At 38.0% G+C, this 22,058-nt stretch overlaps 1 pseudogene; it reads left to right on the forward strand.

Annotated features, from left to right (window-relative positions):
• The first annotated feature begins 6,703 nt into the window (after positions 1-6,703).
• The window catches only part of LOC112319276 (striatin-interacting protein 1 pseudogene), an 82,365-nt pseudogene continuing 67,010 nt past the window's right edge, over positions 6,704-22,058 (forward strand).

Genomic DNA, 22,058 nt, shown 5'->3' on the forward strand with positions numbered 1-22,058 from the left:
GGATCTCTGATACCTCCACCCCCAGTGTTCATGCTTATGATAGACGAGTGAAAAATTGGGCGCTCTGAGCTTCATCAGAGAGAGTCATCTTTGTACTATATAATTCTGGTAGGGTCCCAGAGTGAAAGTGAAGTACAGGTTTCTACTCTCACTAAAAAAAATAACTCCTCTTTAAATTCAGAGCAACAAGTTGCTTTCATTTAGCAAAGTTAGGTAACACACCGATAAGAGGAGAGGTCATGCAAATGAGAGAATCCTAAAAGAAAAGAATACTTTTTAATTTTCATGAAATATTATTGTTTTTCCCATATTTAAAGTGCTTTAAAGAAAATTACCTCTTCCTCAGGAGAAGAGAGTCCCTCCACAGAAATCCACCCCCCACTACCCAACAGCCAGTCTGACACCACTGGGACTCATCTCATCGTGCCCTGTGATCTTGTTCATGTTATTAAAAAATATGTGCAGACTCTCAAGTCACCCTTACCTCTCCCTCTTCACACAAAAAAGACTGCACCATCTCTCCCTTTCGTCACTTTTCCCTCAAATCCTGATAGTCTATTATTAGAAAATTCTGTTTTCTTAATCTCTTGAATTCTAACCTACCTTTGTCCTAAGGAAATTACTTCCCCTCACATGAAGGCTATTTCTTTCTCATGATTTTGTGACCCTGGGCCTAACTATTTATGCTTATACATTAGCTGTCATGGGTAATGGCACCCTAACATTGCCATTATCTCTCTGAATTGCAATTGTTTACTTGTTTGTGTCTCCTGATAGAATGTAAACTCCTTGATGTAAGTGATAGTATCATATTCACAGATGTATTTCTAGAATTGAGCTCAGTTTCTTGTACATCAAAAGACTTCATACACATCTGTTGAAAGAAACAATAAATGAAAAAATAGGGTAAAAATATTTCAAATAAGCATTTTGAAATGTGTATCAGTGACATTTAGAAGTGTTTGACCCTTAAATCTAGTCATCCCACCTCAACAATTTATCCTAAGGAAACCCTAAGAAAACTTATTCAGACATGTTTAAAACAATTTATGTAAAAAGGCACTTATCACAGTAGAGTAGAATGTGAAAAAAGCTACATTTACAATAAAAAGAGACTAGTTTGGTAATTGCTGTACATTTATACAATGGAACACTAGGAAACTATTAAAGCCATGCTTGTGAAGGACAATAAGAAATGTTCATTATGAACTCAATTAAAAAGTGGGTTACTGCTGTTGGGTTGCAGAGTTGTTAGAAGCCCTCTGTCGCAGACCTGGACTGGCTTTGCAGCCAAACCACAGAGTAATCAACTGAAAAATTCATTAAAGAGTGAGTGAGAATGTGAGTGAATGAGTACAGGGATGAAAGTGTGGGGAGTGAGTGTGAGTGAGCAAGAGCCTGCCTACCTGCCGGACACCCAGGAGCGGATGGCCCAGGCTCTCCAAGTGGAGCAACTGCCACCATTGCTGCCCAAGCCAGCACTTCTGGCTGCACAGAGTCAGGGCAACTGCAGATTGGATCAGGGGCCACAAGCTATGGTGGTGGAGAGAGATGGCTGGAGAGGTGCTGGCTCTGGAAACAGTGCAGTGGGAACAGGTCTGCCCAAGACTGAAAACCTGTCAAGGGAGTGGGGACAGCATCGTGCCACCATCCCGTGTTATAATATAGCTGCAGGGCTCTTCCCAATGCCATCCAGGAAAGATCCAGAGAGAAAATTTACCTAAACCTATCAGAGGCTCTGACAGGTGGTGGCCAGCCCTGGCCATAAGACTCTGATTTTCAGGGAGGGGAAGAATGTGGAAAAAGCTCCCCATCCCAGGACTTGGTGCTGCAGTGTGGGAGCCATGCATAAACTCCTTTGAAAGGGGAGCTGAGGCAAGCCCCGAGACCCGGCAGGGACCATGGGCTTGCATGCACATGGGCAAGAATGCAGGAGTTCTACTATTAAATAACTCAAAGGGATAGAGTCACACTGAAGGGACTGTGGGTCCCAACCCAGCACAGCTGGAGAGCAGGGGGATGTTCAGAATGGAGAATTACAGTCAAACCTCCTGCAAGACAGTGTCGGGCTGGGGACTGGAAGGCCAGGAACTGAGTGCAGGAGATATGTTGCAGCCAGCCACAGCACCTCAGAGACAGGTGTGTCTAACCCCCACCTGTGGGGTTACAGGCTCTGCAGATCACTGAGGCCAGGCTCAGGAGTCCCCTGCTGGGTACATATCACAGAGCAAAGAAGAAAATGCTCTGAAAGGACCTTTTTCCACACACTATGAGCTACACAGTTCCTCAGGCCCTGATCCACTAAACCCAGTAGAGCAGAGAGAGTAGAGACAGATACAACAATGAGGGTTCAGAGCCCCACCCAGCCTCAGTGTCTAGACAGAGCTGTTGCCCACGCCAAGCAGGAAAGAATTGCCCCCTTTACACAGATTAGCCCTTCATAAGAAATGGTCGTCGAAACTGTCACCGTTTGCAGATGACATGATAGTGTACATGGAAAATCCTATACACTCTACCAAAAAACTAATAAATGAATTTGACAAAACAGCTGGATACGAAGTCAATACTCAGAAATCAAAGGCATTCCTTTATACCAATAACGAAACTGCAGAAACAGAAATCAGGAAAAAATTCCCATTTGATATAGCAACAAAAAAAATAAAGTACCTAGGAATAAACCTAACCAAAGAGGTAAAAGACCTGTACTCAGAAAACTACACAACACTAAAGAAAGAAATTAAGGAAGACACAAACAAATGGAAGAATGTACCATGCCCATGGATTGGAAGAATTAATATCATCAAAATGTACATACTACCCAAAGCAATTTATAGATTCAATGCAATCCCTATTAGAGTACCCATGACATATTTCACAGATATAGAACAAACATTTCAGAAATTTATATGGAACCATAAACGACCTCGAATAGCTGCAGCAATTTTGAGAAAGAAGAATGAAGCAAGAAGGATTACAATACCTGATATCAAACTGTTTTACAAGGCCACTGTAATCAAAACAGCCTGATACTGGCATAAAAACAGGCACATAGACCAATGGAACAGAACAGAGAGCCCAGAAATAAACTCAAGTCTTTACTGTCAATTAATATTTGACAAAGGAGACAGGAGCATAAATGGAGCAAAAATAGCCTATTCAACAGATGGTGTTGGGAGATCTGGACAGCTAAGTGCAAAAAAATGAAACTCGATCACCAACTTATGCCATACACGAAAATAAACTCAAGATGTATAAAAGACTTAAATATAAGTTGTAACACCATAAAAGTCCTAGAGGAAAACATTGGCAGGAAAGTCTCAGACATTCCATGCAGCAACATCTTCACAGACATGTCCCCTAAAGCAAGGGACATAAAGGAAAGAATAAACAAATGGGACCTCATCAAAATAAAAAGCTTCTGCATGGCTAAAGAAAACAGCACCAAATTACAAAGAGAACCAACAGTATGGGAAAACATATTTGCTAATGCTACCTCAGACAAGGGCCTGATCTCCAAAATATATAAAGAACTCACACGACTCCACTCCAGGAAGACAAACAACCCAATTAAAAAATGGGCAAAGGACTTGAACAGACACTTCTCCAAGGAAGACATACAGAGGGCCCAGAGCCAAATGGAAAGATGCTCAGCATCACTAGCCATCAGAGAGATGCAAATTAAAACCAAAATGAGGTACCATCTCACACCAGTCAGAGTGGCCAACATAAACAAATCCACAAACAAATGTTGGAGAGGATGCGGAGAAAAGGGAACCCTAGGACACTGTTGGTGGGAATGCAGACTGGTGAGGCCACTGTGGAAAACAGTGTGGAATTTCCTCATAAAACTAAAAATGGAACTGCCCGTTGACCCAGCAATTCCGCTGCTGGGATTATACCCTAAGGACCCTGAAACACCAATCCAAAAGAACCTGTGCACCCCAATGTTCATAGCAGCACAATTTACAATAGCCAAGTACTGGAAGCAACCTAAGTGCCCATCAGCAAATGAGTGGGTCCAAAAACTATGGTATATTTACACAATGGAATTCTATGCAGCAGAGAGAAAGGAGCTTATACCCTTTGCAACAGCATGGATGGAACTGGAGAGCATTATGTTAAGTGAAATAAGCCAGACGGTGAGGGACAAATACCATATGATCTCACCTTTAACTGGAACATAATAAATAGAAGAAAAAAGGAAACAAAATATAACCAGAGACATTGAAGTTAAGAACAATCTAACAATAGCCAGGGGGGAGTGGGGAGGGGACAGAGAGGAGAGGGGATTACAGGAACTACTATAAAGGACACATGGACAAAATCAAGGGGGAGGGTGAAGGTGGGGGAGGGAGGGGGGTTTAGCTAGGGTGGGGTGGAGGGATGGGGAGAAAAGGCACACAACTGTAATTAAATAACAATACAAAATTAAAATTAAAAAAAAAGTAATGGTCGTCAAATCCACCAGAAACCATAGATTGTTGGAAAGAATCTGGGACAGACCAAGACATGTGGTGAGAGAGTCAGGAAACAGTTGCACCATCTTCCCTTAAGACTGAATAATGCCCCCTAGGGGGTAACCCAGGGTTCCCACTTACCTGATTGCACCAGAGGCCCTCTCTGGAGGCAGGTGGAGAAGGTACTGGCAGTCTTCTCAGGACATTAAAGGAACCATTCGTAGACCCAGGACTTATAGAAAGCCAGCAGGGCAGAACTGTAGGGTGCAGGCAAATTTGAAGGAGACAGCCACAGACTGGATAACTTGTAGTCTCAAACAGGCTGCCTAGGGCCAGACTGGGACACTATCTGACATCACCAGGGGCAGATTCAGAAAGAGAAGACAGTGGTAAACATTGGATTCTACTGAGACAAATGCCACTGCGGTCTTGTTCATGATTTACGTTACTTTCTCTCCTGCATAGCCTTTTAACATTCATTTCTTTTCCTTCAAGTTTGTGCCTATTAATTCACTAGTTTTTATATTACAGTTTACTTTAAATCTCAAATTTTGCTCCTCCCTTCACTTACTCCATTTTACCTTCTTCCCTCCTCTTTTTATTTTTGCTTTAATTTTTTTAAAATTAATTAATTTATTTTTATTCAGTTACAATTGTCTGCATTTTCTCCCCTTCCCTCCACCCAACCCCCGCCAGTCCCACCTCCCTCCCACACCTCTACCCTCCCCCTTGATTTTGTCCTTGTGTCCTTTATAGTAGCTCCTATAGACCCCTCTCCCCACTATCCCCTCCCCACTCCCCTGTGGCTATTGTTACAATGTTCTTAATTTCAATGTCTCTAATTATATTTTGTTTGTTTTCTTTTGTTGATTATGTTCCAGTTAAAGGTGAGATCATATGGTATTTGTCCTTCACCGCCTGGCTTATTTCACTTAGCATAATGCTCTCCAGTTCTGTCCATGCCATTTATTTTTTTCTCTAGCTACGACTTGTTTATATTCCATGCTCTTACCATTTCTCCCCCTCCAGCCTCTCAAAACCAGTTTTCTTGACATTAGTCACCTCACACTCTTTTTCCCATTCTTAAATACCCCTATTCTCTCTTCATCTTTATCAATCTTTGCTTGTTGGTCCTGGATATGGTGGTGGTTGTTGAATTGCTTCAATTTTATTTCTAGATTTTCACTAATTTTGTATTTCAAATATCAAATTTTTCCATTCCCCTCTCCTACTCCATTTTGCCTTCCTCCTGCCCCTTTTCTATTTTTTTGTTTTAAATTTTAATTTTTCCCTGTCTTGGCCTGGTTATCATTCCTCACTCATAGTATTCCTTGTCCCTCTATCCTCTCGAAATAACCTTTTCCTCTAGACATCTCTTAAGTTTTTCTTTATTTCTTTTTCCTCTCTATTCCCATGTCACCTACACTAATCTTTGCTCATTTGTTGTTGCTAGTGCTGTGGTGGATCTTTTTCTCCAGTTTGGTTCCTATTTCTTTTCAAATTTTTGTTTAAACCTAATGCTATATGCTTCCCTTCTTTTACTCCATTCCACCTTTCTACCTCCCTCTTTTATTTGTGATTTAAATTGTATTTTATTTCTCTCTTTCCTTTGTTTATATTCCCTACTCTTATTTTTCTCCTCTCTCTACCCTCTCAAAATTATTTTTCTTTCAGTTAGTCATCTCATGTTCATTTTTCCTTACTCATAATAGTCTTAATCTCTTTATACCTTGATTAATATTGGTTCATTTGCTGTTGATAATGTGGTTGTGGGTGAGGGTTATTTTTGTAGATATTAGTATTTCCCCTGCTGTTTTATTTTGTTCTGGCAGCACCTGTACAATAGCATACAAGATATAGTAAGTGGTGTGACTCTCAGTCTGCCAGCCTGAGGAAAGGACCTAACAACAACTAAAACCCAATTACAACCAGAGAGCCAACATAAATGTCATAAAGGGCATCCCAAGGGCATCCCAAGGGCATTCCAAGATCATCAAGTTCAGGAGATCAAGGAGACTGCACCACTAAATCCCACCGGTCTCCTAGCACAGAAGGCCACACCATGAAGACAGGGAGTCAAAGAATATCAATCTAATGTGCAGAAATGAACAAGAAGAGTCACCTTAAATGGGGAGAGAAAGAAACAAACCCAATCAAAAGAAAAGGAGGAATCCTTGGAAACAGTGCTAAATGAAATAGAGAAAAGCAAACTATCAGACATTGAGTTCAAAATAATGATTGTAAGTATGCTCAATGAGCTCAGTAGAACTACAAGGAACTACATGGAAGCTACAATGGAACCCCCCGTAAACTACACCAACATGAACAAGGATATAGAAACTATCAATAAAAACCAGGAGGAAATGAAGAATACAATATTTGAAATGAAGAACACAGTAGAAGGAATTGGAAGCAGGCTAGATGAAGCAGAAGACCAGATCAGCAAGATGGAGGACAAAGTAGAAAAAAAAAAAATCCCAGACAGAGAAATATACAAAAAAAGGCCCAAAAGAACAAAAAGGGTCTAAGGGAGCTGCAGAACAACATGAAATGTAATGATATCCATATCATAGGGATACCAGAAGGAGAACAGAGGAGCATGGATAGAAAACCTGTTTGAAAAAGTAATGACAGAATACTTGATGAGAGAAAAAGTTACACAAGTCCAGGAAGCACAGAGGGTCCCAATCAAGATGAACCCAAAGAGGCCCACTCGAAGACACAAGTAAAAATGACAAAATTTAAGAACAAAGAGTGAATCTTAAAGATAGCAAGGGAGAAACAGCTAGTAACATACAAAGGAGCCCCAATAAGGCTAGCAGTAGACTTCTCAACAAAAGCATTACAAGTCAGAAGGGAATGGCAAGAAATATTTCAAGAAATGAAAAGCAAAGTCCTGCAACCATGACTACTCTACCCAGCAAGGCTCTCATTTAAAATGCAAGGTGAAATAAGGAGTTACCCCAACCAAAAAAAAGGCTAAAAGGGCACATCTCCACCAAACCAGCATTGCAAGAGATGCAAAAGGGACTTAATAAGATAAAGAAAAAGAGAGAGAAACAGAGGAACACAGGTACAAAGGGAAAAAATGGGAATGAATAAGTACTTATCAATAATGACCTTAAATGTAAATAGATGAATTGCTGCAATCAAAAGACACTGGGTAGCTGAATGGATAAGAAAACAGGATCTACATATATGCTGTTTACAAGAGACCTACTTCAGAACAAAAGATCCACACAGACTATAAATGAAGGGATTGGAAAAAAATATCCCAAGCAAATGGACATGAAGAAAAAAGATGGCATAGCAATACTTACATCAGACAAAATAGATTTCAAAATAAAGGCCATAAAAAGACAAAGAAGGACACTACTCTAGATCAAAAGGATTTAATTGATATATACAGAACCTATCACACCAAAGAAGCAAAATATACATTCTTTTCAAATGCACTGGAACATTCTCAAAGATGAACCACATGATAGGACAGAAAACAAGCCCCAACAAATTTGAGAAAAAAGAAATCATATCAAGCATCTTCTCAGATCACAATGGCTTGAAATTAGATACCAACCTCAAAGAAAAAAGTCAAAAACATTCAGATTCATGGAAACTGAATAACATGTTATTAAATAATGAATGGGTTAACAATGAGATCAAGAAAGAATTAAAAAGTTTCTGGAAACAAATGAAAATGAACACAAAGCAGACCCAAACCTATGGGACGCAGTGAAGGTAGTCCTGAGAGAAAAGTTCATAGCAATTCAGGCCTATCTAAAAGAAGATAGAAAAATCTCAAATAAACAACCTACCTTACATCTACAAGAACTAGAGAAACAACAACAAACAAAGCCCAGAGTGAGTAGAAGGAAGTGATAACCAAAATCAGATCAGAATTAAATGACATAGAGACTAAAAGAACAATTCAAAGGATCAGTAATCCAGGAGGTGGTTCTTTGAAAAGATAAGGAAAATTGACAAGCCTTTAACCAGACTCATCAAGAAAAAAAGAGAGAGGAACCAAATAAATAAAATCAGATGAAAGAAAAGAAGCTACAACCAATACCACAAAAATCAAAGAATCGTAAGAAATTACTACGAACAACTATATGCCAAGAAATTTGACAACCTGGGTGAAATGCACAAATTTCTAGAAACATATAATCTTCTAAAACTGAATAAAGAAGAAGCAAAAAGCCTGAATAAACCAATAACAATTAGTGAAATTGAAGCAGTAATCAAAAAACTCTCCACACACAAAAGCCCTGGACTGAACGACTTCACAGGTGAATTTTAACAAACATTTAAGGAAGAATTAACTCCTATTCTCCCAAAAATATTCCAAAAAATTCAAGAAGAGGGATAACTCCCAAACTCTTTTAATGATGCAAGTATTATCCTAATTCCAAAACCAGATCAAGACACAAAAAGAATACTACAGGCCAATATCTCTGATGAACATAGATGCTTAAATCCTCAAAAAAAAAATTGGCAATCCAGATCCAGCAATACATTAAAAAGATTATACACCATGATCAAGTGGGACTCATCCCAGGGATGCAAGGATGATATAACAGTTGCAAATCAATAAACATAATATATCACAAAAGCAAAATGAATGACAATAAATCATACAATTAGATCAATAGATGCTGAAAAAGTATTTCATGAAGTACAGCACTCATTTATGATAAAAACACTCAGCAAAGTGTAAATAGGGGGAGCATACCTCAATATAATAAAGGCCATATGTGAGAAACTTACAGCCAATATAATACTAAACATGCAAACCCTAAAAGCTTTCCCATTACAATCAGGAAAAAGATGAGGATGTCTGCGTTCACTATTGTTATTCAACATAATATTGGAAGTTATAGCCATGGTGATCTGACAAGAAAAAGATATAAAAGGCAGACAAATTGGAAAGGAAGAAGTAAAACTATCATTTTCAGATAACATGATAGTGTACATAGAAAACCCTATAGACTACACCAAAACACTACTTGATCTAATAAGTAAATTTGGCAAAACAGCGGGATACAAAGTCAATATTCAGAAATCAAAGGCATTCTTGTACACAAAAAATGAAATATCAGAAACAGAGACTAGGTAAAAATCCCATTTACTATAGCAACAAGAAAAATAAAATACCTAGAAAGAAACCTAACCAAGGAAGTAAAAGACCTGTACTCAGAAAACTATACAACACTGAAGAAAGAAATTAAGGAAGACACAAAAAAATGGAAGTGTATACTGTGTTCATGGATTGGAAGAATTCACATCACTAAAATATCCATACTACCCAAAGCAATCTATAAATTCAACCCAATTTCTATTAAAATACCAATGACATATTTCACAGATATAGAACAAATATTTCAAAAATTTATATGGAGCCAAAAATGACCCCAAATACCACAGCAATTTCAAAAAGAAGAACAAAGTAGGAGGGATTACAATACCTGATATCAAACTAAACTACAAGGCCACTTTAAGCATAAAAGTCTGGTACTGGCATGAGAACAAACAAATAGATCATGGAAAAGAATAGAGAGCCCAGAAATAAACTCAGATCTTTATGGTCATTTAATATTTGACAACGGGGACAGAAGCATAAAATGGAGTAAAAGTAGCCTCTTCAAGTAATGGTGCTAGGAGATCTGGAGTGGTACATGCAAAAAATGAAATTAGACCACCGACTTACACCATACACCAGAATAAACTCAAAATGGATAAAAGACTTAAACATGATCCAAGACACCATAAAGGTCCTAGAGGAAAACATAGGCAGTAAAATTTCAGATATCCCGTAGCAATATTTTCACTGATATATCCGCTAGGGCAAAGGAAATAATGGAACCTCAACAAATTAAGGAAGTAATGGGACCTCATCAAATTAAAAAGCTTCTGCATGGCTAAAGAGAACATCATCGAAATGAAAAGGGAACCAACTGTATGGGAAAACATATTTGCCAACAATACCTCAGACAAGGGTTTGATCTCCAAAATATATTAAAAACTCATATGACTCCACTCCAGGAAGATAAACAATCCACTTAAAAATGGGCAAAGGATCTGAATAGGCACATCTCCAGGGAGGATATATAGAGTACCCATAGACTTGTGAAAGGATGCTCAGTACCACTAGCCATCAGAGAGAGGCAAGTTACAACCATGATGAGATACCACCTCACACAGGTCAGGATGGTCATCATTAACAAATCAACAAACAAGTGCTGGTGAGGATGTGAAGAAAAGGGAACTTCAGTCCACTCTTGGTGGGAATGGAGACTGGTGCTGCCATTGTGGAAAACAGTATGGAATTTCCTCAAAAAACTAGAAATGGAACTGCCTTTTGACCAGCAATTGCACTGCTGGTATTATACCCTAAGAACCCTGAAACACCAATCCAAAGAACCTATGCACCCCTATGTTCATAGCAGTGTTAATTACAATAGCCAAGTGCTGGAAACAGTCTAAGTGCCCATCAGTAAAAGAATGGATAAAAACACTGTGGTACATTTACACAATGGAATACTACACAGCAGAAAAAATGAAGGAGCTCCTACCTTTCACAACAGCATGGATGGATATGGAGAGTATTTTACTAAGTTAAATAAGTTAGTTGGTGAAAGACAACTACTATATGATCTCACCTATAAGAGAAATCTAATGAACAAAACAAACAAACAAGCAAAACAGAACCAGAGACATGGAAACAAGGAACAGACTGACAGTTGTCAGAGAAGAGGGGGAGGGGAATAACAGGAGAAAGAAGGGGAAGGGGCAAGACAAGGAACGCAAATAGAGGACTCACAGGCACAGACAATATGGGGCGATTGACAGTGGGAGTGAAGGGGGATGGGGCAGTGGAAAGCAACAGGGGGAAAACTGGGACAACTGTAATAGACTAACAATAATAAGTAAGAAAATAAATAAATAAATAAATAAATAAATAAATAAATAAATAAATAGTAGATTGCTGTTAAATGAAAGAGGTTATTTCCTAGTTTTAAAAAATCCAATATGGTAGTAAAGGCTAGCTCCATGTGGTAGAATTATGAATGATTTTCCTCAATAAAATATATTTTTCAAAATTTCTACAATGGGTAAGTCTTTCAGTATTCCAAAACTCAAGTTCCTTACCATATAATTAAGTAATGTTCTTGCACAATATTTTTTTCACTGCACAATGATACATAGCTCCACAGTTTCAATGTGGAGTGATTAATACTTCCCACTCACAGTACTGTATTCTGCCAGGTAGCAGTAAAGGGATGAGGCTAGTGTTAGGGCAAAGAAATATCACTGCACAGGAATACAAATAGTACACATACTATAATATCATACTCTATTAAACTTATTTTATGTAGCCTGAAATTACATTAATATTACATTTTCTAAGTGAAGAAATGAATGACAGCTTTGAGAACCAGCCAGCAGGTCTAGACCCACTTACAGATGTCTAATGATTTCTGAAGCTGTGAAGATAAATGTTTCCCTCAGGAACCAGACACTTAGTGTGGCACAAGACAACCTGATTCCCTATCAAACAGTTCTCTATGTAAATTTTTACTCAACTAAGATTTGAGCCCTTCACAGTGAAAAGTGAGGTAAAATAAATGAGTGCCCTTACTCAATATGGGAAAATTATATTCTCTTCTCTGGTATTTAGATTCAGGGTATAACTATATAACAGCTACTTGTCATGATATCAGTCAAATCCCATTTCAAAAATACCATTATGACATATTCTGATGCGGATCCTGGCCAGTGGGATCCATGTGCTGTGGCAGCAATAGACAGATTCACATGGACTACAGAAATCCTGTGGAGAAAAAGGGACAGCATGGCCACTTTCTAAGAGAGAGAGGGCGAGAGGGCCAGAGAGAACCCAAGAGAGCCTGGCCCCTGCCTGGACAGGCTTTTATTGCTTTTCTGGGCACATTACATCAAGGATGATCCTCATTTACTATGCACAGGTTCACTGTAAGTGATTACCTTTTACAGACAACCAAGGACAGAATGCTGCTAATTACTTCAAAAAGAAGGATGTTACAGCTCAAGGGGGAAAGTGGTTGAACTGGTTATATTCCATTCTTGGTAGGCTTAGCACAGACTTTAGGAAATTAAAGATACTCAGTAAACATTTGCTGCCTCAATCCAGGGTGAGGAAGCTTTAGCAAAATCAAGTCTCATAGCAGCCTAGGTACAATGCAGGCTTGATTCCCCATGGGAGAACCTGTCCATGGGCGTGGGTCCTCCGTGCCAAACCTCATTCCCACTGGCTTTTCCGAGTGGGAGCTGGGCTATATTTCCCATGTGTGGAACAGTTCCCTATAACATTCCATACAACAAAAATATTTTTCCAGCCTGAAATCCCTAAATTTTTAATCATTTCTATAAGAAACCCTAATTACTATGCCAACAGTGTATGAAATCATTCAGAGAAGACTAGGGCAGATGCTGAACATTTTGTAATATTATACATTAATTCACAGCATACAGTTTATGTACTATCTTTAAAGAAATATTGGTTACACATTTTCTAGTTATCCACCTTTATATGCAGCCATTAGCGGTAGTACCACCGATGAGTGTGAGATGCAACCATATGAATCATTTCTTCATCATACTTAATGATCTACTTTTTATACTTCATTTTCATAATACTTGTTTCTGAAGTAATGAGAGTACTAAATATCATCCCATTTTGGGAGCTGAGACCACATCTGCAGATGGATTCCACTCTCTCAGGAGGAAAACCATCCATAGAGTGATTTGGTTCTTGTCCTTGTTTGTGCCCTGGCTCCGCAGCCTGTTAATCTCAATCACTGTCATTTAAGAACATTTTGATTGGTCACCTAAGAGACAGTAATTCATCTTCCAAATCCACATGCCCTTTCCAAATCTCTTTCTCAGATTTTGTCATCACACTGTGGCTATTTAGAAAGGTATTGTTTTGGAAACCATGTTTTCTTCACTAATAAATGAGTCCCTCTTATCACTGAAGAAAGACACATTAGGAGCCTGCGCCTGGGTCCCATTTTGGACTGTGTGAGGGCTGTCTCCTCTGTGAGAGATCACATGCAACACCTAAAGCTCGGGGCTCTCCCTTCTGCATTGTAAAGCAGCCTTTGGGCCAGCTCAAAGTCTAATTGGACACGTGTTTGCTTTCATACTGTGGCTAGTTTCCTTCTCAATATTTTAATTCTTGCTTTTAAATCTCTGATTCATTCCTAATAAATCTCAAACCTGTTTTTGCTGACTCAAAAGAGGAAATAAACCCCACAAATATGAGAATTAGACATAAAATATTGCTCTGTAACCCCGACATTTATTGAGCATGCCCTTTCTTTTCCTTACCCACTATTGAAAACACTCAAAATTCTGCCACAAGATCAGTGTTGCAGTTACATTCTACTGTGTTCTTCTTGCTTTAAAACTGTAAGTACTGGTACTTGAGGAAAATTCAAAATGTGTTATGATAAAGATGATCAATGATATTTTCATCAATCAATTTATATTTTGGAAGGGCACACACTCTTTGAAGTGTTCTAAGGAAGGTGCAACAGTGGGTGCAATACAGAATAATAAACAGTCTCTATCCACATGGAAAGCATCACGTACTGAAGGTGACATTCATGATGGACTATAAGAACACTGGGGAACATGGAGAGTGATTTCAAGGTCCAGCTTGTAAGAGGGCTATAATTTTAACTGAAATGGTACTTATTTGTTCAAAAATATTTAATTGTGCATCTGCTTTGGGTTAAGCATTGCACTAGGCAAAAAGCAGCCAACAAGATGGAAATAGTTGTTACCACAATGTGTAGTTCCTGCTATTCTTAGAGACACAGGAATTTCAAACATGGTGAGCAGTGTATCTCCCTCCAGCTACTATAGTTTTCTCTGCTCCCTTTGAAAGCAAAAGTTCTTGAAAAAGTTGTTCATACCACCCTTACAATATCTCTACCCATCCCCTGCTGGACCTACTCCAGTGAAGCTTTTACCTGCAATTTCTACAGTGTTAAGACCACCAATGACCTCCACACAATTCCCAGACAACGTGTTATCTCACCTATTAGCATTTCACACAGATAATCATTCCCATCCTCTTAAAACATTCATTTCCTTGGCTTCCGATCATTATATTTTTGTTGTTGTTTTCTCCATGGCTGGTGCTTCCACATCTCAGCTTTAAATGTTGGAATTACCCAGAGCTGAGTCATCAAATTTCAAGTATTTTCTTTCTCCAGATGGCTTTAAAATACCATATATATGTTAACTCCGCTATTTATATCTCCATTCTGTACTTTCTCTTGAGTTCTACATTATATATACAGCTGACTAGTAAAACTCTTCATTTGGGTGGCTAGTAGGTATGTCAACACATCCAAAATCTATATTTCTCCAAAACTAACCCCTTCCCCCTATGTTCCTCTGTAATCTTCCCAATCTCAATAAAGTGAAGTTTCACCTTTGCAGATGCTCAGAGCAGACACCTAATTCATCACCTACTGCTTTGTTTCTGTCTACAATCAATCTTTTATAAAATCCTGCTGGCTAAGACTTCTAAGTGTATCTCCAGAATTCGACCACTTATCAACTACCTTTCCTGTCATCTCTGATCTGGATTCTTCTAATTACTTTCTAACTAATCTTCTTGTCAGTCCCTTATGATCAACACAGCAGAGAGAACCTGTTCAAACTAAAATCTGTCTTGTGGCTTTAGCATCTTAGCATGAAAGCCAAAGTCCTTTAAATATCAAGCCTCAGCCTCACCCAGTCCATGGGTGCAGTGGCCTACCTGGCATGCTAAGTTGGGCTCCACAGAAGCATCCATCATTCCAGGAGGCGGCTGGGATGACCCTCGGCAGCCACAGTTACAACTTCTGGCTGCGAAGTACCTAGAGATTTTGTGTGGTGGCCTGACTTGGGTCCCTCCTTGGCTGGACAGCCCCAGCAGCATGAGAAGTTGCTAGGTGCTGACTTTCAGCTGAGTTGACAGGGCTGAACGAGTCTCCAGACTCTGACCGGAAACAGATGAGTACCACTGACACCAGGTCCGGGAGCCTGAGTCTGGGATCCCTGGACTACATCAAAATCCTTCTGAGGTTTCAGGAAAAGGGTTACTGTGTCCACCAACCCCATGGAGGGCTAGTCTGGAGAAGCCTGGAATCACTTAGGACTCGATGCTCCCAGCGCTAAACTGACTTCCTGGTGCAGTCTGTGCAGCCGGGTGCCACTTCGTGGCTGTTCCCGAAATGGCACCTACAGGACCTGGCCTTCCTAGGACCATGGGGCCAGAACCCACACCGTGCCCCTTTCCCTTTCCCCCGCCTGTCCCAGTGGTATCTGTAAAAATAAAAATGCATCAATTGTCAAGGAAATAATCTCTCTTCGACTTCCTCTTTTTATGACACTTTCCTTTGTTTACTCTGGGCTCATTGCTGTTCTGCAGCACTTTTAGAGCATTGTTACCTCAAGGCACTTCTGACTGGGACATTTTTCCCCAGTTATCCTCAGAGCCAATCCCTCATTTACTTACAGATTCCCCTGCAAAACATTTAATGTGTGAGGCTTTCCCTGGTCCTCTATATAAAAGAATCACCTCTACTATTTCCTTGGCTCTCTCATCTCCCTAACCCGGTTCATGTTTTCTCACCCTACTTACAATTATAGGAAGTACTAAGTAAGTCCTTACAGGTTTAATTCTCATCTTCCTTCCACCCCTACCCCACTAGGATATGAACTTTACATGAGTCGAGATTACATGTGTTGTGTTCACTCTTGCATCCCCAGGGCTCAGAACAAGGGTAGGAATACACGAGGCACTCAGTATTTTTTTGAATGAATGATTGAGTGAATTTACAAAATGGAATTATAAGGTTCAACAGAAGTGTAAGACAGAGGCGCTGTAACCTAGGCTGAGAGAATAAGAAAAGATTTCTTGAGGAATCTGAAACCCAAATGCTGAGACGACTAGTTGGAGTCAGACAGGGAAAGGGAAGAGTAGGGGAAGAGCTTACCCACAAAGAGAACAATATTACCTCAGATCCTGAGTTTATTTGCTCATTCAACAATTATTTATTAAACACCTACAATGTACCAGGCTGTGTTCTAGGTATTTGGCATATAAGGAGTAAAGTGGAAAGACCACCACATGTGAATAAATATTTGACATATTGTAGTAAAAATACTATAAAAACACATTAAGCTGGGTTAGAGAAAAAGAATGATGAGAATAGGGAAAGAAGACTATATATGGTGGATAACTGAGGAGGTACAATTGGGTAGAGACTCAGGGAAGTTCAGGATAAGTTATCTGAAGAAAAAGCAAAAAAATTAAATATATAATATCCTTATTTATCATTACCTTATTAATCTCTTAATGACTAAGAAATACGTTTTAAAAATCTCTAACTTAGTGGATTTATCAGCTTCCACTAGTAGTTCTGTCAATTTTTGCTTTCTATATTTTGAGACTATATTAAGTACATCTGGGTTTATAAGTGGTTTATATTCCTGCTGAATTGAATTTTTTATCTTAAAAAATAATTTTTAAATTAAAGTATATTTGGCCTAATATTAATTTGCTACATTTATTGTTAATGTTTCCTAAGTACATTTGTTCCATTGTTATACATTCTGCCTTTCTCCACCCTTAACAATTTATATGTTCTCTTTTTCTTCTTGAAATAACATATAGCCGGATTTTAAAATATCCAGTCTGAGTTTATTTTTAAAGATGGAATATTTAATCCATTTGCATTTCTTGTAATTACTAATCTATTTGATATTGCCTTTATAATTTTTCTATGCTTAGTTGATTTTGGATTATTTAATTCTTTTACCACATGCTTTTTTACTTCCATAATAAAAATGCTATATACTACCATTTTCAGTAATTTCTTGACTTTTAGTATGTACATATTTCATTAAAAGTTTAAAGTTAATGAAAAGCTCAAGTTTCTCCTTTGCCACACAAAGTTTTTAATTACAAATTTGCCTAGTCTAACAATTTACTTTTGTTGAAACAATTTAGTTGTGTCTCATTTTTATCTCCTGAATTTTACATTATTATTTTTATTTAAAAAATTTATTTAGAAATAACCACATTTACAATTTTTTGTTGTTGTTGTTCATCACTCCCTTTTTGCTCTCAGTACTGTCTTTTGAGTTTATTTCTAAAACTCTTCATTTGGGGGTCTAATAGTTCTCTTTTTCCCAAAGCACAACCTTTAAACTTATTTCATCAGGATTCTAGTAGAAACAAACTTTCTTCACATTTTTAGGAAAATATATTCATCTCGTCCTTATTATTAAGCAAAGATACTTATTATTTATTATTAATATGTTATTAAGTATTGATTTTAACTTTCATTAGTATTAAGTTTATTATTATTATTATTAAAGTGAAGATACATGCTTAGATGACTCTTGGAAATCTATTCTTCCCCATGTAAAACTGAGGAAAGATTAGGCTCTTGTGCTTGATAGTGAGTGTACTATGCTCTTTACTTTCATTTCTTGGTGTAGAGGATAAAAACAGCGTAATTATATAATTAAATTATCTTTCAACAAACATTTACATAATTTGTATACTGCACGCATATCAATCAACAGAACGAAGACAAATATTGTGAATTTCTTACTTCTTCAATTTTAAATGTAATAAAAGCAAACTAATGTAAATTAACAATAATTTTACTTCCGTTTTAGATTTTCAAAAAATCTAGTCTCCCAAAGAAAATCTGCAGATTTCCCGGGGATTCTCTTCGGAATGCCAAATTCAAAAACATTTTTAAAAGTTGTTTTCTTTGTTATTTTAATTGAGATATGTCAACACTTTGCCAAGATAAAAGCTGACAAGTATTTTTCACTTGTTTATAAGGACAAAGGAAACAATTCCATATCATTTTTCCTCAAGAGAAGGAGTTTTCATCAAATCAGCTTTGTTACCTTCAATAGAAGTGACAGGATGAACACTCTTGACAACTAGCGATTGACAAGAAGGGTCTCGGAGAAAAGACAAGGATTTGCTACTGTAAACGACTTGATGCACACCTTCATGTGAGATCATTTCTCTTCTTCAGCAGATGTAGATTCTGACTCATTGCCTATTAAAACTAAGCAGAAATTTTCCAAAACATCTCAACACTCTTCTGTTTGCATTAATGATAACAAAATGAGAAGAATTTTATTTGTTTAGATAATAAAATATAAATATATGTAATCAAATAGGTAGGTTGCTGTTTTTCCAGAGTAATGTAAAGCAAAGTAAAATCTGAATCATCTTAACCAGTGTTGCCAAGATCAACCTGAAACGACGTGGTGCAACAGTAGAGATATAATCGATTTAGACACTTACATCCTGGCTCTGCTATTCACTACTTGGGTTACCTGGAGAAGCACTGAACCTGTTTCAATATAGGGTTCTTCAATTATAAAATTATTTTTTAAAATTAAAATACCCGCCACCCTGGCCACGTGGCTCACTTGGTTAGAGCGTCATCCCATATACCAAAGGGTTCGGAAACTATAGATGTTTCTTTCTCTCTCTTTTTCCCCCACCCCCACCATTCTTCCTTTCTAATATCAATATCTTCAGGTGAGGATTAAAAACATTAAAATGCCCAACTGATAGAATTATGGAGTTAACTAGATAAAACACCTGGAACGTAGGTTCTTATCAATTACCTTTCTCTATACAATAGGAACTTCTGGAGGGGAAAATATAAATACACATATACACAGACCTGTGTGTGTTTTTATGTGTATAGATTTATGTATTCATATATTTATATATATATATGTTTGTGAACGTATATGTATGTATATATCCTCTTTTTTAAAGATTTTATTTATTTTTAGAGAGAGGGAAAGGGAGAGAGACAGGAAGAGAAACATCAGTCAGTTGCCTTTCACACACCCCCAACCAGGGACCTGGCCCACAACTCAGGCATGTGCCCTGACTGAGAATTGAACCTCGGTTCACTGGCCAGCACTCAATCTACTTAGCCACACAGTAAGGACTGAAATGCCTCTTAGGAGGCATTTCACAAAAGAAATATTCAGTGAATCATGATATAATTAGTGAACAAAAAACTGGAATAACTTATTAGCTATAAATAAATCATTCTTTGGGGAACAAATGCCCGCCCTATTGAGAGGGTAGGATAGTCATCAGGGTTGAGGAGAAATAGCTTTAGTTCAGATGATAAATAGAAAATGTACTGGTGACAGTCAGCTCAGGGCAGAAGCTGGACTCCTGAAAGAGTGAGGGAGGCAGCCCTCTCTTCAGAGCCCACCCACACTTTTCCCCAAGAACATTTTTCTTGCCTCTCTCTTTCTCCTCACCTCCAAGGGCCCTTCTTTTGCATCTGTAACTTGTTTCCTAAAACCATATCTTCTACAGCACACTTCTACCTCTGTGACTTTCTAAATAAACTTTATCTTATTTTTCTTTAAAAGCAGCAGAAAAAGAATGTGGGAAAGAAAAGAAGAAAAGAGAACCACAGTCATCATTAGCTGAAGCATAACGAAGCTACACAGTTGATGCAGCATCTTGTAACTGAGGATTATTTGAAAGTATTTCAACTGCCATGATCATTAAGATCTATCCAATCCATGCACACACATGTGTGTGTGCAAAAAAAAAAAACACAGGATGCTTTGTAAGAGAGCAAAAAAAGTATTTCAAGTACCTATAGAATAGGAACTATGCACTATTGACTACTCACGTGATGATCTAAGCATAAATACAAAGAACAAAGTACAAAGTATATCAGCGATGCTTGGATATAGGCATTTTGTTTCTCCTCTTTAGGAACACATAAAAATGCCTTTTGTACCACAAGTTAAAATTCACACAGAGGGCATACAAGTAACATAAATGTACGAACGGTATAAACATTTATGACAACAGAAAGTAACAATAAACTGGGAGTATTAGTGCCACATAAAAGTGTTCATATTCAAGTCTGTTAAAACCTGTGCTAGTCAAACAAAGCACATCTCTTGCAGGATTTGGTAGATGACCACCAGCTTTGGCCTGCTTTATCCAAACAGGGCTAGGTTCTCCTATTTAATTGGTATTCCTACATCTCATCCCTTTCCTGGCACAAACTGTCCTCTTTTGGAATGGTTACCCCTTTTACCCAAAGCATTATAATTAACTGCAAAGCTGTCTGCCTCTGCAACTGACAGAAGTCTCCTGTTAAAATTCTAATCTTTCCTCCAATACCCACAGTTATTTATTAATTGTGCACAGTTTCTATCTCTTTATGCAGTGTTTTTCTGGAGACACTATGTTGGCTGTCTCTATGTGTCCTTTCTGACTTCGCTCGTGACAGCAATACCAAAGCCATTCTATTTATAAGAGAAACAGAGAACTGTTCTGATTCGACCACAACTCAACCCCATACCTGTTCCTTCACCCCCACCCCTAGCACAGAACTGTTCATCATGCAATGCTTTGGTTTAATATTATTATACATTCTTGCTGACCATAATGGACCAAAGTCTCAACAATAGATACAGGCCTGGATCTTAGGTAAGCTTCTATAAACAATTAGGACTTCTAAGATAAGGATCTAGATCTGGCATATTTTTATAAAAGTCTTGTTCTTCAAAGAGAAAAGAGCATTCCTTAGCCAAATCAAGCACTGGATTTCTCAGGCTCCCCCAATATCTAGAGTACTACATGAAAGCTAAATATTTGCTCAGACAGCTGAGAAAAACACAATTTGGTTTGACAATGGAGGACCCTAGTATGAAAGTATTTCAAGAGTTTTTTAAGGTGATTGAAAAATATTCTTGTAGGCTATTGTACTACAACATTATGGTTCAGAATAGCCACTATTTATGGATTTTGCTTTTATTTTAATAAAACACCCTTAGAATGCCTGGCATTCTGTGTCTTTCAAGATATGGAATTTTCAGGAAACTGGGAAAATAAAAGATAACATTTCTCTGTGTCTGAATGGAGAGGTGAAAACCCTTAAGCTAAGGAACAAGAGACAAGTACAACCCCCACAAAGTAATCAGGGCTGTCTTTCTGTACCATGAGCTCTTGTCATTAAGATATGCCTTGGGAGTTATTTCACTCATCTTTAAAAAGTTCTTTCTTCTAACATGATAAGACAGAAAACAACACAAGGATTTCTCTCACAAACAGATATCAATTTATATGCAGCTAGTAATACTATGCAGCTGGAAGAAATACTAACCCTGGGAACCAGAAGAACTTACAGATGTCTTGGATGTCTTGTCTAAATGCCAATTAGAGGTTTTCTATGCTGAACTAATGTAAAGAGACCAAGTAATAACCAAGGCTAACATTTCAAAACAATCTTGGTATATTATGAGAAATTCTAAAGATATCATTTATAAGGAAAGTTAAAGCACAGATTATTGTTAAGCACAGATTCATGAAAATCTGAAGGTAAGAGGACCTAAAGGTTTATCTCATCTATACACATATTATTTTATGTGCTTCTCAGTTCTTCCCAGACTTCCTTGCACTTAGCTTGCAGCCTTGTGACTAGTTCCAGTCAAGGGACTATGACTGAAAGTGGTACATTCCTTCTCAGA

The sequence above is a fragment of the Desmodus rotundus genome, chromosome 11, assembly GCF_022682495.2.
Source record: "Desmodus rotundus isolate HL8 chromosome 11, HLdesRot8A.1, whole genome shotgun sequence".
Lineage (NCBI taxonomy): Eukaryota > Metazoa > Chordata > Mammalia > Chiroptera > Phyllostomidae > Desmodus > Desmodus rotundus.